Source organism: Podarcis tiliguerta (assembly GCF_965153285.1).
Source record: "Podarcis tiliguerta genome assembly, chromosome: 2".
Taxonomy (NCBI): Eukaryota; Metazoa; Chordata; class Lepidosauria; order Squamata; family Lacertidae; genus Podarcis; species Podarcis tiliguerta.
Window position 1 is genome coordinate 42,503,924 of NC_139535.1, and position 15,840 is coordinate 42,519,763.

Sequence of the window (15,840 nt, forward strand, 5' to 3'; positions counted from 1 at the left end):
AGCATCTAATGCAGTATAAATGTTTAGTTAATGGAGTGTGTCAGAATTAAGAATGATGTATTGGTTACAAATCTGTGCAGAGGACAAAACTCGACCTTTGAAAAATCCGTTGCGAAGTAGTACAATAGCTTGCGCTATTAGCTGATGCCAGAGCAGCCCTGTAAGACTTGTGTACGGTCTTCTGGATTTGATAGCAGGTGGCCCTTTGCTGGAATGGGAAGGTTCTAGCAGGAAACCCAAAATAAGTGTATGCATTTAGAATCTAACCCCCCCCCCTTGCTGCTATTATTCTGTTCAGTTGCTTCCATTTATCTCTTTTATAAGGCTGTCTCAGTTGTGCATTTTGACTTGGCACACACTTCAGACGAATATACACATTTGTATAAAGAAAATAATCACTTGACTGTCAGGAGAAAATGTGTGAAGGGAGCACTGCAGATCTCCTGCAAGTTAGAGCCAAATGATACGTTATGTGGGAGATATGTGCAGTTACTCCTGAGTTTTTAAAAATCGCAGTGCAGCTAATACGGGATGGTGAGGTGAAAGAGGTCTGAATTTGTTGCGGGGCGGGGTGAAGGGGTTGCTTATTGTCCTGCTCTCTGTGTCCACAGTCCAAAGTGTGTGTGTGGGTGGGTGGGGGGGAAATAGGTGGAACTCATCAGTTTTCATACCAAAGGGTGGGAAAGTAACATAGGGAAGGCAGTTTTGAAAAGAAAAATGCCCCCGGAATCAAATTTGGAACTCCTCATGGCTGTATTAAAGCCTTAAAAACGCACAATAGCGTGCCTTCCCTCTCATTTGGCCCTTATAATCCCACCTGATAAAATAAACGCATCAGTATTTAACCCATTTTTAGTTTTTCCTAAATGGGTGAAGGGACGCGGGTGGCGCTGTGGGTTAAACCACAGAGCCTAGGACTTGCCGATCAGAAGGTCGGCGGTTCGAATCCCCGTGACGGGATGAGCTCTGTCCCAGCTCCTGCCCACCTAGCAGTTCGAAAGCACATCAGAGTGCAAGTAGATAAATAGGTACCGTTCCGGCGGGAAGGTAAATGGCGTTTCCATGTGCTGCTCTGGTTCGCCAGAAGCGGCTTAGTCATGCTGGCCACATGACCCGGAAGCTGTACGCTGGCTCCCTCGGCCAATAAAGCGAGATGAGCGTCGCAACTCCAGAGTCGGCCATGACTGGACCTAATGGTCAGGGGTCCCTTTACCCTTTACCTTTAAGTGGGTGAAGGAGACTGTTCTGTTGCATATTGTGTATAATACTAGATCCTCTTTCAAATAAAGGAATAGTAAATAAAATCTAGAGATTATAAATCTACCATCACTGGAGAATAATATCCACAGTTCAAAATGTAGGCTTATTTTTAACTTCATAATAAAGGCAAAAGAGAAGTGAGCTTTCAAGGTTTCCTTATCTTTAAGCCCTCAATATTTAAATTGCCTGTGGTCCTCCAGAGATCGCTGGACTCTAACTTTTCTCAGTCCTAGCCAGCATGGCTGGTGATCAGGGTGATGGGAGCTGGGAGTCCTTCAACATCTGGAGGGCCCATCCCTGCTTTAGACTTTAAAGTTTGAAGCCTTTTGTGAAGATTCATATTATTGTAAGATATGAAAGCAGTTGCTTGTGGAATGCAAGAAATGGAAGGCAGTTTAGGTAGAATTTTGGTCACAGACTACCATAACAAAAGATTGGGAATACTCTGATGGATGCTGTCTTTCAGCAATCAAGTTGCTATTGAGAATGAGGAACAACTAGTATGGAAATGAAAGCTAATTGTTTGCAGAGCAATAGGGGAAGGAGGATGTATCTTAATTCATTATTCAAGTCAGGGCCTGGCATCCTGCCTATCAGAAAGAATGTGTATTACTATTAACTCCTGATACAAAGGGTTAAATGATAAGATGAGAATGGTCCTGTGGAACGCCCTCCCACCAGATGTCAAAGAAATAAACAACTATCTGACATTTAGAAGACATCTGAAGGCAGCCCTGTTTAGGGAAGTTTTTAATGACTGATGTTTTAATGTATTTTAATCTTTTGTTGGAAGCCGCACCAGATGGGTGGGGTATAAATATATTATTATTATTATTATTATTGGATGTGGTAAATCACACCCTATTTGGGTGGTTTGGACAGATGATACACCTTTGAACTCCACAATTACATTAAACAAAATTGTGTTTTTGAGCTACATGTTCTTTAAAAGCAACTTTTATCCAGTTAATTAATGGTTGCCATTAATCTGATTTGAACTGATTTTATAATGAAATGATTTTAGAATGTTGTTTCATTTTACTGTTGTTAGCCGCTCTGAGCCTGGCTTTGGCTGGGAAGGGTGGGATATAAATAAAATTTTATTATTATTATTATTTATTATATGCCTTTGTTCTCAAAGGGCTCTTTGCTCCAACACAAGCTTCTATGAGTGGAAGGGGAGGGAAGTGATTTTTTGCACATCCTCCCTTTCTCCTGCGGCCTCTGTCCCACAGCACCTGTCCCACAGCACCTGCCATGATATTCCAGAGGTCTTCCACCCCTCTCAAGCAGATTTTAGTGGAGAAGCAAAGGGGACTTAAAGGGACGCAGGTGGCGCTGTGGGTAAAACCTCAGTGCCTAGGGCTTGCCGATCGCATGGTCGGCGGTTCGAATCCCCGCGGCGGGGTGAGCTCCCGTCTTTCGGTCCCAGCTCCTGCCCACCTAGCAGTTCGAAAGCACCCTTAAGTGCAAGTAGATAAATAGGGACCGCTTACTGGCGGGAAGGTAAACGGCGTTTCCGTGTGCTGCGCTGGTGCTGGCTCGCCAGAGCAGCTTTGTCACGCTAGCCACGTGACCCGGAAGTGTCTCCGGACAGCGCTGGCCCCCGGCCTCTTAAGTGAGATGGGCGCACAACCCTAGAGTTGGACATGACTGGCCCGTACGGGCAGGGGTACCTTTACCTTTACCTTTAAAGGGGACTTAGAGTGAATTTGTGACTCTTCCCATTCCATTTAAAGATCCCTCAGTTGGATCAACAGCCTTCCATGACTGAAGGAACACAATTGGATGAGACACAGTGTTGCTTAACTCATAACAAGAATTATTGCAGTGTTAACATCATTGTATTATATTGATGATATTTCATAATATTTTTATAATACTCCTGGTATTATGATAACCAAGCCTAGTGCAAAAGTTTGTAGTCTACGCACAGCAACTTATATTACATTTTGAACAATTTAAGTCACACTTAAGTAATTAAATGACCTGATAAATTGATGTAGCTTTGAAGCACAGCATGCTCCTTTATGCGTTCCATGGAGGGCTAGGTGATTGCCATCCTACGCTTTGAAGTAAGTCGTGTGAGACTAATGATTTTATCAGACAGCATCACAAAGAGCTTTCTTTATTTTCTATCTTTAAGACTTCTTTGTAAAAGGAAATGGAGAAAGTTTCTTAATGATGTCCACTTCTTGCAGGAAGCAATTTGGTTAAAATTAGCTGTAATTGTTCATGTGCAAGAGCTTTTTGGCAGCAGAACTGAATACATTAAAGGCACCTTTTTCTGAGGGATCAGATGGAAATGAGAGCCTCCATATGCCTAATAGGTTAATAGGACACTTAGGCTTAATTCACTAGTGCTTATTTCAGAGGAGAGTAGAACTCCAGCATAAACCAAGTACATGGCTGAATCTAGTGTGTTTCTAGAGGAATTTCTTGGTTTTCTGAATCTTTATTAGTAAATGATCATAAATCCCAGAGAAGGAGCCTGTTTTGTTGTCTGTAAAATAATTTTGCACCATCTCTTTTGCCACATGAAGTAATGGATACATTTTCAGAAGCAAAATTCATCTTTGAATCAGCATATTTTCATTTTATTCCCTGTGTTTTTCATTAATGAATATTTTGGTGTTAAATAACCTGCATAAAGAAGGTTTGCCCTGAGCTGACCTGACTGGGCTATAAATTATTTCAGGTTTGCCTTTGATAAACAGCTATCATGGAAAAAACACTATAGATAAATCATTCACAGCATCTGATGTTATTTCTTAAATACAACAGAATCTGTGAAATGCCTCCACTGAAAGGTACTGTAAGTCGCAAAGTGTTGAATATTTGATATTCATGCATGTGTGAATCATCCCTAAGGCATGGAGGCTGATGAGGACATTATACCTCTTGTTCCTCTCCTCCTGATATGCTTATAAAACCCACATCCCCTGAAGCAAACTGAAAACCAACCATATGCACTATACACTTTTGAGTATATTCCTCTGTATAAAAGTGTTGATGTAAATCAATAATTATTTTAGTTTGTAGTGATGCTGATTTTGCCAAGATCATTGGTATTGCTAATTAGTTACCTTTCCCCCATCTAAAATTCAAGCTTTTGTACTGAAGTAAATACCATACATTTTGAAACATAATCCCACAGTTCCTCTATAGGTGACATATTAAGGCTCAAAGGAGGATCTTTTACTAGTGAAAAGGATTATTCAGAAGCATAGACTTAAATAATGGGTTTTTGTGGAGTTGTCTGATATACACTCAACTATGTACCTGGAATGATTTTGATTGAACCTGTAGATTGCCTATTATATATCAAGGCTGTGCTAGACAGACAAATACCAGTCATGCTGTTGTCATGACAACTTCCTCATATTTTCTTGTCATTGCAATCTTGCCGTTCCCACTACGTGTGTGACATCTGTCACTTTTGAGAGAAAGAGAGAGAGAGAGGGAGAGAGAGAAAGAAAGTTAATTACAGGCATGCTTGTGACTGAAAGAAGGAAGGTGCAAGGCAGTAAATTTGAGAAGAAGAGAGGTGGATGAACTGTGAAGTCAAAAGCATGCTGATTTATTCCATAGAGAGACATGGCTTAATGATAAGGAAATCCTACCTCTAGAAACAGAAGTATAATGACTGTTTTGAATTAACTGCAGCTCAACTTGTGACGTGCACCTTGGTGGCCTTTGAGAGCACTATGAGAGTACTATATACATTACTGTATAAATTGACTTAAGTGGTAACCTACAGTAAGGCAACTATGAGAGTTAGCCATGGTCTATGGAAACATAATTATACCTAGGAGTTGGACTCTGCTCCTGTTTGCAACCTTCAATAAAGTTTGAAAAATATAAGACATGAAAAGATGAAAAGTTGAAAACCCGCTACTCTACCAATAATTTGTTTCTTTAATTAAAAATGTATGTATGATGTTAGCCGCTCTGAGCCTGGCTTCGGCTGGGGAGGGCAAGGTACAAATAAAATTTATGATGATGATGATGATGATTTAAAATCACCAAGGACCAGGTGCGCAGCCTGGGAGTCATTTTGGACTCACAGCTGTCCATGGAGGCGCAGGTCAATTCTGTATCCAGGGCAGCTGTCTACCAGCTCCACCTGGTATGCAGGCTGAGACCCTACCTGCCCACAGACTGTCTTGTCAGAGTGGTGCATGGTAAAACATGTACAGCGGCTGCCCATATTCTACTGGGCTTGGTTCAAGGTGGTCTGGTGCAATTACCACACACAGATGACTTTCTGCTTAAGCTCCAAGAGAAAGGTTGTAGGATACTGACAGAATGTGTTACACACACACAATTAATTTTCTCAAAGGATTGATTGGAAATTATTTCTTTACTAAAGTTTAATGAAGTTTCATCTTCCATTTTTTTCATAGATCAAATATATTTTTCCAGCCAGATACTCCTAGTTAATTAATTGATACCCCAAACACTTACCGGTATTTTGCCTCAGGCCCCTCAAAATAAAATCCCAAGGTTTTTTCTTACTTCGTCCTGTAAAGGTCTCCTCCAGCTCCTCCCTTCTTCTGCATCAAGCTTTTAAAAAGCAAGACTCAAGAAAGAGCAACCCCTCATCCAAAAATTCAAAACTGCCCCTCAGGGTGGCAGTTTGTCTAATAATAATAATAATAATAATAATAATAATAATAATAATAATAATAATTTATTTTTATACCCCACCCATCTGGCTGGGTTTCCTCAGCCACCCTGGGAGGCTCCCAACAGAATATTAAAAGCACAATAAAACATCAAACATTAAAAACTTTCCTAAACAGTGTTGCCTTCATATTGTGTGTCCGGTTAAGGGATCTGCAACTGCCTGAGAAACACACTTCTTCCCAACCATAGTAGGCACAAGTTCCCTGTCCTGCACTGCATCTTGACTATTTTAGGAGGAAATTGGCCTTGGAAGAAAGCTTCAGTGTGCTTTCTTTTGATCCTAGTCACAGTTAATTTGACCATTTGCAACTGTCACTCGAGCAAACAAAGGGCTGGCTCAGATGGCCTCACAGAGGTGTGGTTTGCTTCTGTAAATCGCATGTTTGTAGTCTTGGTTCAATGCCATTGTGGAAACTTCTACACTGGATTCCTATGGGTGTCAGGTGGGATTATGTAGTAAGTGGTTACTCTGGGGGCCTTCCCCTCAGGAGAAGCACCATTATCAGGTGATTTCAGTGTGATCTGGCTAATGGTATGGAAAGCTAATTTAAATGTTTATGCAGTTGTGTGAGTCTAGAAATGTATGAAATGCCTCCCCACCACATAATTCACACTTCCTGAACCAATAAACTAACTGAAAAGCAGCTACCCTACCCTTCAAAATGTTCACCTCCCTGAACATTTTATAATACTGTTTTCAAACCAAAAGGTGCGCACAAAAATATGCACCAATTAATTAATTAATTTTATATCCTTCCCCCCAAAGGAACCCAGGGAGGTAAACAACAAATGATAAAACAATTCAGCATGTTAAAACCATGATGAAATTCTTAAACGTTGATCATATTGTTTTCCTTTAAAAAGAATAGCAAGTAAGGATGTCAGAAGTTGACAAATCTTCTTGCAAGACGGATGTCAAAGCTAACTTGTTACTGTAGCAAATTTTTTGAGTAAGCATACACCAGAGAACTTCTCTTTCATCCTTTAAGCTATCCATCTTCTTGCCTCAACAACTGTTTAGTTGGAACGATCTCTTCTTTAGTATAAGCTACTTGCAGGACAATGTGCATTTTACATTTTTTGCAATTGCAGCGTACAAGAACATAATTGAATACTGGATGCAAAATTTAGCAGCCTGGGAACCTTGGGCATTCTTAATTTTATTTTCTATCTAGCTTAGAGACCTTATGGTTTTGTAGACATAGAACAGATACTGAAACATTGGCTTTGAATGTAAGAAACCCAGGTTGGAATTCCTGTACAGTCAAGAAAGAAACTGGGTACCCATGGGCAACCTCTGTCTACTTTACCTTTCATGAGTTTTGTGAGATAAAACACCAATCTGAATTTTTGCAGATTTGTTCTTTAGTCGTGTCCGACTCTTTGTGACCCCATGGACCAGAGCATGCCAGGCACTCCTGTCTTCCACTGCCTCGCACAGTTTGGTCAAACTCATGTTTGTAGCTTCAAGAACACTGTCCAACCATCTCGGCCTCTGTCGTCCCCTTCTCCTTGTGCCCCCAGTCTTTCCCAACATCAGGGTCTTTTCCAGGGAGTCTTCTTTTCTTATGAGGTGGCCCAAGTATTGGAGCCTCAGCTTTGTGATCTGTCCTTCCAGTGAGCACTCAGGGCTGATTTCCTTAAGAATGGATAGGTTTGATCTTCTTGCAGTCCATGGGCCTCTCAGGAGTCTCCTCCAGCACCATAATTCAAAAGCATTAATTCTTCGGCGATCAGCCTTCTTTATGGTCCAGCTCTCACTTCCATACATCACTACTGGGAAAACCATAGCTTTAACTATACAGACCTTTGTTGGCAAGGTGATGTCTCTGCTTTTTAAGATGCTGTCTAGGTTTGTCATTGCTTTTCTCCCAAGAAGCAGGCATCTTTTAATTTCATGACTGCTGTCACCATCTGCAGTGATCATGGAGCTCAAGGAAGTAAAATTTCTCACTGCCTCCATTTCTTCCCCTTCTATTTGCCAGGAGGTGATGGGACCAGTGGCCATGATCTTCGTTTTTTTGATGTTGAGCTTCAGACCATATTTTGCGCTCTCCTCTTTCACCCTCAATAAAAGGTTCTTTAATTCCTCCTCACTTTCTGCCATCAAGGTTGTGTCATCTGCATATCTGAGGTTGTTGATATTTCTTTTGCAGATATTTCTTTTGATATTTCTATTTTGCAGAATAGATTGATGTAAATAGAAGAAATAAACAATTCATTGTTTTTTTCATGATGTGGTTTATTTGTTGTTGAGAATATATGAGTGAGAGAAGCAATGCACATCTTCCCAATCTAAATTTCTCAAGGTGCTATTTACTATGGGGAAATTCAAGGGTCTGTGTAATGGCTAGATTTCACTGTTAAATGTGCACCCCATTGCAATACAAATGGAAGCTAGGTGGGATTTAGATTGGAGAAACTCTGCAAGGGCAGCAGTAAATGTCCCTAGTCACATCACCACTTCCAAAATCAATAAACAGTCCTCCACCATTTCAAAGAGGGGAAAAAACAACAATAGATCAATTGCTGTTCTCCTGGGGCAATGTTGTTTGGCCCCTAGGCATATTTGAACACAATATTAAAAGCTCTAGCAAGCTTGTGAGATTTGTAATTAGTATAGAATTCTTTATTTTGTCCTTGTGCCAACACAGAGAGTTTTGGAGGGAGTTGAATCAAACTGAGCTATGTGAATATATCAACAGTTACTGTGTACTTCAAAAGAGGAAAAATGAGTAAAGGCAAAGAGTACTTTTCGGATATGGATAAGCTACTTTACTACTTCTCTATGATGAGCTGGAGTTGTTGTTTCGTTAGGCAGCCTCAAGGCTCTAGTAAATGGAATAGCTGGCACTGACATACGGGAACAATTTTCTTAGATTTTAGTTGCTGCAGGGAGGAATTTCAGTTGTTGAACATGGTGAGCCATGAAAGTTGTGGTTGTGTACTTGAGAAGAAGTTGTACTAATCTGCTACTGTGCATGTTAACACCTTATTAAAGATACTGTATTTGTTAAAGCAGTGTTTGTTGAAAGGAGACACAACTTAATGAGCAGCCTCTTTATTAAAATAATAGTTTTATTACAAATGAACAGTATAGAAATTCTTCAAAGGCCAAGTCCTAATGAACCCTTACTGAATCTGTTCTATAAGGAATTATCAAGTCTCTTTGAAATGTGGGCTAATTTTGTTTGTAGTATGGAAAGAATTAGTTTGTAAGAAAATAATTGATTCAACATTGGCCACTTTGATATTTTCTTCTGCAATATGTTGCCCATCCTCATTGTATAAGATTTATCAAATACCTCTCTTTTATCTATTAATAACTCTCTATTGAAATTCTAGTGAGAGCCGAATATTTTGTTCAACACCTGAATATGAAAACACTGTCCAAGTGGCTAGCTCAGTTGGTTAGAGTGTGGTGCTGATAACTCCAAGGTTGCAGGTTTGATCCCCTTATGGGACAGCTGCATATTTCTGCATTGCAGGAGGCTGGACTAGATGATCCTCAGGGTCTCTTCCAACTCTGCAATTCTATGATTCTATGACATACCTATGAAATGACTGCATGCTCATTTTTATTCAAAAGTTAAGAGCTTCAGTGCGTAAAAAAAGTAAAACATTTAACAGAGTGTTTCCCACTCTGAACTTCTTCCCTGTCATTTATTCCACTTGAACATGGGTGGATTAATATTTTTGATAGGAAGTACAGGGACAGATCCACAAGTGTCCCTTTCCAGTGGTAGAAAACTTTTGACAATTTGAGCATCCAGTCTACATTTTGCTGTACCAAGGAAGCAGTTCGCATATGTCTCCTGCCTCTCACCAGATACCGCTGGGCTGCATTTCCCGCCCTGCTTGCCTGTCTCATTATAAGGCTGGCAGCAGCAAGATGTGTGCTCATATACAGTTACCATACTTGACTGGGGTAATCTGCAACCCATGGGCCAGTGATACACTGAGAAGATAATTTTTCCTCATCTCTGTCTCTGAAGCGTATGCCAGTGTCTTAGGAGCACAACAGCTGCTCTGTATCCATAAAAGCCACTTTGTGTTTCCCCCTCCTGCCCTATTTTACAAGATCAGCTATACTGAGGATCAGTAGCAAAATGGGAAAGATCAAGCAGCTTACGTAGAAAACAGCCTTGGATCATGTTCATAATTTATTTAAAGATAAAACCCTGACTGAAGAAAACAGTTGCAAACATATGTTTATGTTGAAGCAGTTTTGCATTATTATCATTTGCTCATAAACATATATTACCAGGACAACTTATTCGTTTTTCTTCTTTTTTTGTACCCTGCCTCACACCCAATGCTTGAATTTGATAACAGTGTTTTGAAGTTATGCAACACCCACCCACGCCACCCCCACCCAAAATAATCTGCTATACGGGGATCTGTAGAATCCTGGGTGTCTATACATATGCAGCACTAGAGCTTCTCTATTTTTCCTTTTCCTTTCCAATCAGTTTCTAACTCTAGCAGCAGACACTGCTCCAAAAGGTCCCAGATTATTTAGCCTTTGACTGTAACCCAATGCAAGACGTTGAGGATGAGCTAAGAGTCCAAGCAAGTCAAGTAGTAGATACCCCTTGGGGTGGCCTATCATGTATTTAATTGCCAAGTGAAGTGTGTGGGCACCTGCTATGTGGACATACCTTAATAGATCTCTAGAAGGGCACTGCTGTCAATCAGGCATTGGCCACAGGGAGATTATTATGAAAGAATTGCCTCTTCACTTGGGTACCACAGATATCGATTTGCATTGTACCTGGATGTGAAGGAGACATATTTGCCTTGCTTATCCTGCGTTATTCCTGGTGAACATAATGGAGTATGAAATGGATATGCCATGTGGCCCATATTGGAATGTTATTAATGAAAAATTAATAAAAAATGTTAAAAAAGAAAAAAGAAAACAAGAGATGGGAATGCCTATCTGCAGTAGTGGCATTGAAAGCTGTTGCTGACAAGTTCCTTGGTGTGTAACCATAGCTTGCATTCAGCTCTCCATGACACTTGATGGCGCTCAACATGACAAACAAGTCTATTGCATGAAGTGCGAATTGGCCTTGACTCAAAGTTGTTTTACTTAATTTGAGGAGTACAGTGAGGAAAAAAACATTGGCCCAATACAGAAGGCTTGGGTTGAATCATCACAGCTTAAAACCAACAAAACTCCTCACTATGTATGGTGAAAGATTTAAAAAATGAATATGAGAGCTGAGAGCATTTTTAAACAAGGGTTGAAAACCTCCTGGACTTGATTGACTTGAATTAGCTTGATTGCCTTTTATCAATTGCAGCTGCTCTATTTAGCATAAAAATGCAAAACATCTAAAAATCATTTGCCTTGCAGCATAATAGAAAGATGTTTTTGCTTAGTTTTAAAGATGTTTCAAATGTGTGTTCTATACAGATTCTCTGAGACTAGATCCAGAACATATCTAGTTACAGAGAATTAGTACAAATTTTGTAAACTTTCAGAAAATTAATTGAAGAAAAAATGCTGCATTTTGAATGACATATTTAGGCATCTTTAAGCCTTTAAGTGTTGTAAATTAAGCAATTCAGAGATGTTTGTTACAGTGTCATAATTAAACATCTGTTTCTAAAGACTCAAAGAAAAGTCTCCAGAACTTTTCACATAATGTACAATTAGTTTCACTTGGCTGAACACCGTCATGGTTCAAAGAAAAATCCAGAAGTCATGTAAAACTAATTTTCTGTCAAAATTAGAGGAAAGACTTTTAGCCCATTATGGTATATTGCAACCTGATTTTGAATATTTCAGGGAGAAAAACAATGCTCTGGAATGCCTAGTACTGAAGCTCAGGGGCATCCTTATCTCAGCTCCAGGGGCTGCTAAGAACTGCTCCCTCTCCCACCTTGTTTTGTCTTGTTTTGTTTTTGCTATTTATGGGATGTAGTGTTCTAGCTTTGTCTTGATTGTCTTACTTGGAAAAAAGATAAGAAGCACAAGTTGGGCAAAAGATTCCTGCCTTGCAGGAGGCTGTACTAAAGGATCCTTGTGGTCCTTTGCAACTCTTCTGTGATTCTAGGTAACAGTTCTCACATAAGCTTGTGACCAAAGAAAGTATCCTTTGAAAACTGGGATATTTTCCTGTGTATGCAGTGCAAGTGTAGAAAAACAGTGGGTGACATGGATTTTTAAGCCAACTAAGATGCAGATTGGGGGCTTAATGGTTCACAGCTCAAATACCAGGTTTTTCTAGATATCTTTGTAATGCCTAATGGTTACCATTATGTATTGCTGTTCATTAGATTTGTTTCTTCCTACAAGAATTATTTCGTATCATGTTTATCACATTCTCCAGCCTGCAAATTGCAATTTTCTGTAATTTAAGTTAGCAGGGTGATATTTGCCAGTGTCTAGAATCTAGATCCCTGCTATTCTTATTTAGTGAAAGCCACTGAAGTGACTACTTGTAGGCATAAATGTTAGCAGCTTCTCAGCATATCACCTTTAACTTTATCAAGTCCAGAAAACAGCTCTTCTGTTTTCTGTTTCAGTCTGTGATGATATTATGATACTGTTAAGTATGTGATGATAAATGTAATTAAATTTGCATAGTGCAGGACCCCAGGCAGTTAATCTCTGGAAGACTTACTATTAAGACTCCTTCTGTATGCTAGCATTGTCCTGTTCTGTGAAATGAACCTTCAGTTTTGCAATCTTTTGGAAAGATTAGAGCAAGGAGCTGAAATTCACCCATGTGCAGAGTAATCTGTGTCTGGAAAAAAGATTATTCTGAGAATGCTTTCCATGAAAAGGAAAACAGAACAGGAATGGTATTTGTTTTGTTTTTATATATTCAACATTACTTTAATGGCAGATTTATAAGACTCTTGCGTTAATGTCACCTGTCAGTGATTGGGAAATAAGTTTTCATATCCAGGGTCTTTTATGTCACCATTTTAGTAAATCTGCCTTCACATTGCATTTACTCCTGCTGTAAATAATTTGTCTCCTGATTATTTCTACAGTGCTGCATAGAGTCATTCATACTTATATTTATCTGTATATAAATCAGTTAAGGAGTGTAACACTGCTAGTTCTATAGAAAGATGTACACAACTCTTGTGGTATATCAGTTTTCTAGACCCATTTCAATGGGTTTTGGACCCAGTTGTGGCATGGATACCACCGTTGTTACCCTAATGGATGACCTGTACTAGGAGTAAGACATGTTACCATGTTGGTTCTCATCGAACCTCTAAGTGTCTTTGATGTCATTGTCTATGGTACTCTCCTGTACTGGCTACATAAATGGGGTGTTATAAGGGTTGTTATAAGCTGGCACAGTACCAAAGGGTAGTTTTGGGAGATGACTATTCAGATTCATGGCATTGGAGTTACATCTTACTTCCCCTGATCGGGACACTATACTTCTGTGGATAGCGGGGACGTGGATGGTGTTGTGGTCTAAACCACTGACCCTCTGGGGCTTGCCAATTGTAAGATTGGCTGTTCAAATCCGCATGATGGGGTGAGTTCCCATTGCTTTGTCCCAGCTCATGCCAACCTAGCAGTTTTAAAGCATACCAGTGTGATTACATAAATAGGTACCACTGTGGTGGGAAGGTAAACAGCATTTCTATGCACTCTGGCATTTGTCACAGTGCTCTGTGCACCAGAAACTGTTTAGTCATGCTGGCCACATGACCTGGAAAGCTGTCTGCAGACAAACACCAGCTCCCTTGGCCTGAAAGCGGAGGTGAGCACTGCACCTCATAGTCGAATTCGACTGGACCTAACCATCCAGGGGTCCTTTACCTTTACATTTACGTCTCTGAATGCAGCCACAGAATAGCATTAGCTTTTCATGCTGCTGCATCATACTCATGTTGACCTTGTCATCTACTAAGACCCCTAGACAGTGCTTTTTTCTGGGGGGGATGCAGGGGGACACATACCTCTAAACATTTTGTGAATCTAAGTTTGGCCTCATTGAGGGGCAGTATTTCAATATGAGTAGGAAAATAAACTTTTTCTAAAGAAAAAAAAAGCACCGCCCCTAGATCCTTTTCACATGTACTACGGGCCAGTCAGATGTCTCCCGCCTTATATTTGTACAGCTGGTTCTTCCTGCCTAAGTGCCGAACCTTAATTGAAATTTGTTTTGTTAGTTTGGGCCCAGTTCTCCAAGTTGTTAAGGCCATTTTGAACCCCATTTTGAAAGGGAATGTCAAGAAAGTCAAATACAAATATTTGTTGAAAACTTGGAAATTATTCACAATAATAGAAATTCAGCTAGAAATTATAGTGCAGATGTGGAAAGACACCACAAAGTCCACGAGGATGCCATTGTGGTTAATGAGCATTGTCAAGGAATCTGTTAGAGGTAAGAAGACCTCCTTCAGAAAATGGAGGTTTTGCCCAAGGAAAGCAGAAATGAACACACTTTTGCACCTAGCAGCCATACAAAATACAAGCAGACAATAAGGGAGGAAGGGAGGGTAAAGGATTGGAGGAGCATATCACTAAACCATCAATGACAAAAAATAAATGTTTCTAGTTTTGTTTTGCTTTGTTTTAACCCAGAGCATCCTTTGTAATCTGTGTGGAGGAAGAATGTGTTAACTTTTTTCTTTTCTGTTCTTTGCCAGCTCAAAATCTCTCTTACCAAGCTGCCCATATCTTTTCCGTGCAGCTCAGGGGGCTTGAATCTGAGCTGTCCAAGGACCATAGAGAAAAGTTAAGTAGTTTTTCTTCATGGGCTCTTGCTCCAGTCAGCCTTGCAACATGCCCATGCTGCTTTGGGCAAGGTTTTATTTTATAATTGGGAAAAGTGTTTTCTTTTTCAAACTGCGCTAATTTAAAAAGAAGAAAGCAGCTGGTAAATATATAATGTTCAATAATTTTATGGCCACAGACATTCGCAGCATATAAACACACCACAAAACTGGCTATGGATCAGAAGCTGATTTTTTTAAAAAAAAATATATGTAAAACAAACATGGTGAGATGATGGGGTTGAGGGAGGATGGACCAAGTGCTAAATTTGCTTCTGATTTTTTCCTCAGGAAAAATATAACCCTTAAAATGAATACATTTGTTGAGACATTGCTCTGCAGGTTAAAGTGTAAAAAGTACATACAGTGTACCTCGGGTTACATACGCTTGAGGTTACTTACTCCACTAACCCAGAAATAGTACCTCAGGTTTAGAACTTTGCTTCAGGATGAGAACAGAAATCATGCTCCGGTGGCGCGGCGGCAGCAGGAAGCCCCTTAAGCTAAAGTGGTGCTTCAGGTTAAGAACAGTTTCAGGTTAAGAACAGACCTCCAGAACGAATCAGATTCTTAACCTGAGGTACCACTGTATATATTTAAACAGCAATTCTATTCTTAATGCTGCAATTGCATTCAGATTTTCTTGTGAGCAAGCCTGATTGAATACAGTGAGACTTTCTTCCAAGCTGCAGAACTTACTGCGGTAGCTAACACTGTCAAGATCTGATAACTGCTGGTATAGATAGATGGTATCCATGTGAGTGACAGCTGTCATTCCTTGTATCCAGCCATAGACAGGAAGGCCAAGAGAAGAATTTCTGCCTTAGCACTGATAGCATATTTACATATGCTATCATGGCATGTGGAAAAACCCATAATCTTACTTGTGCGATACTATCTACATTCTTTTACGTGTCAGTAGATTTTATTGGAGAATATTGGAGTGTTCTGGAAGAACATAATGATTCCTGGCCCATGTCTTATTTTCAAGTGTGCCTTTTCCTTAATGGGTTTGGAACTAAACATCAGTTGCCACTTATTAGAGACAAGTACAGCAGGATATTTTTCTAGAACTAGTTCAATTTCCTGAGAGCACAAGCTTGGCATTTATATTGTGCTTGCATGGTATGA

General features: G+C 39.9%; 1 protein-coding gene across 12 annotated transcripts in view; it reads left to right on the top strand.

Moving 5' to 3' along the window:
- ERC2 (ELKS/RAB6-interacting/CAST family member 2) overlaps positions 1-15,840 on the top strand; it is a 521,838-nt gene that overhangs the window by 145,910 nt on the left and 360,088 nt on the right. The window lies entirely within an intron of this gene.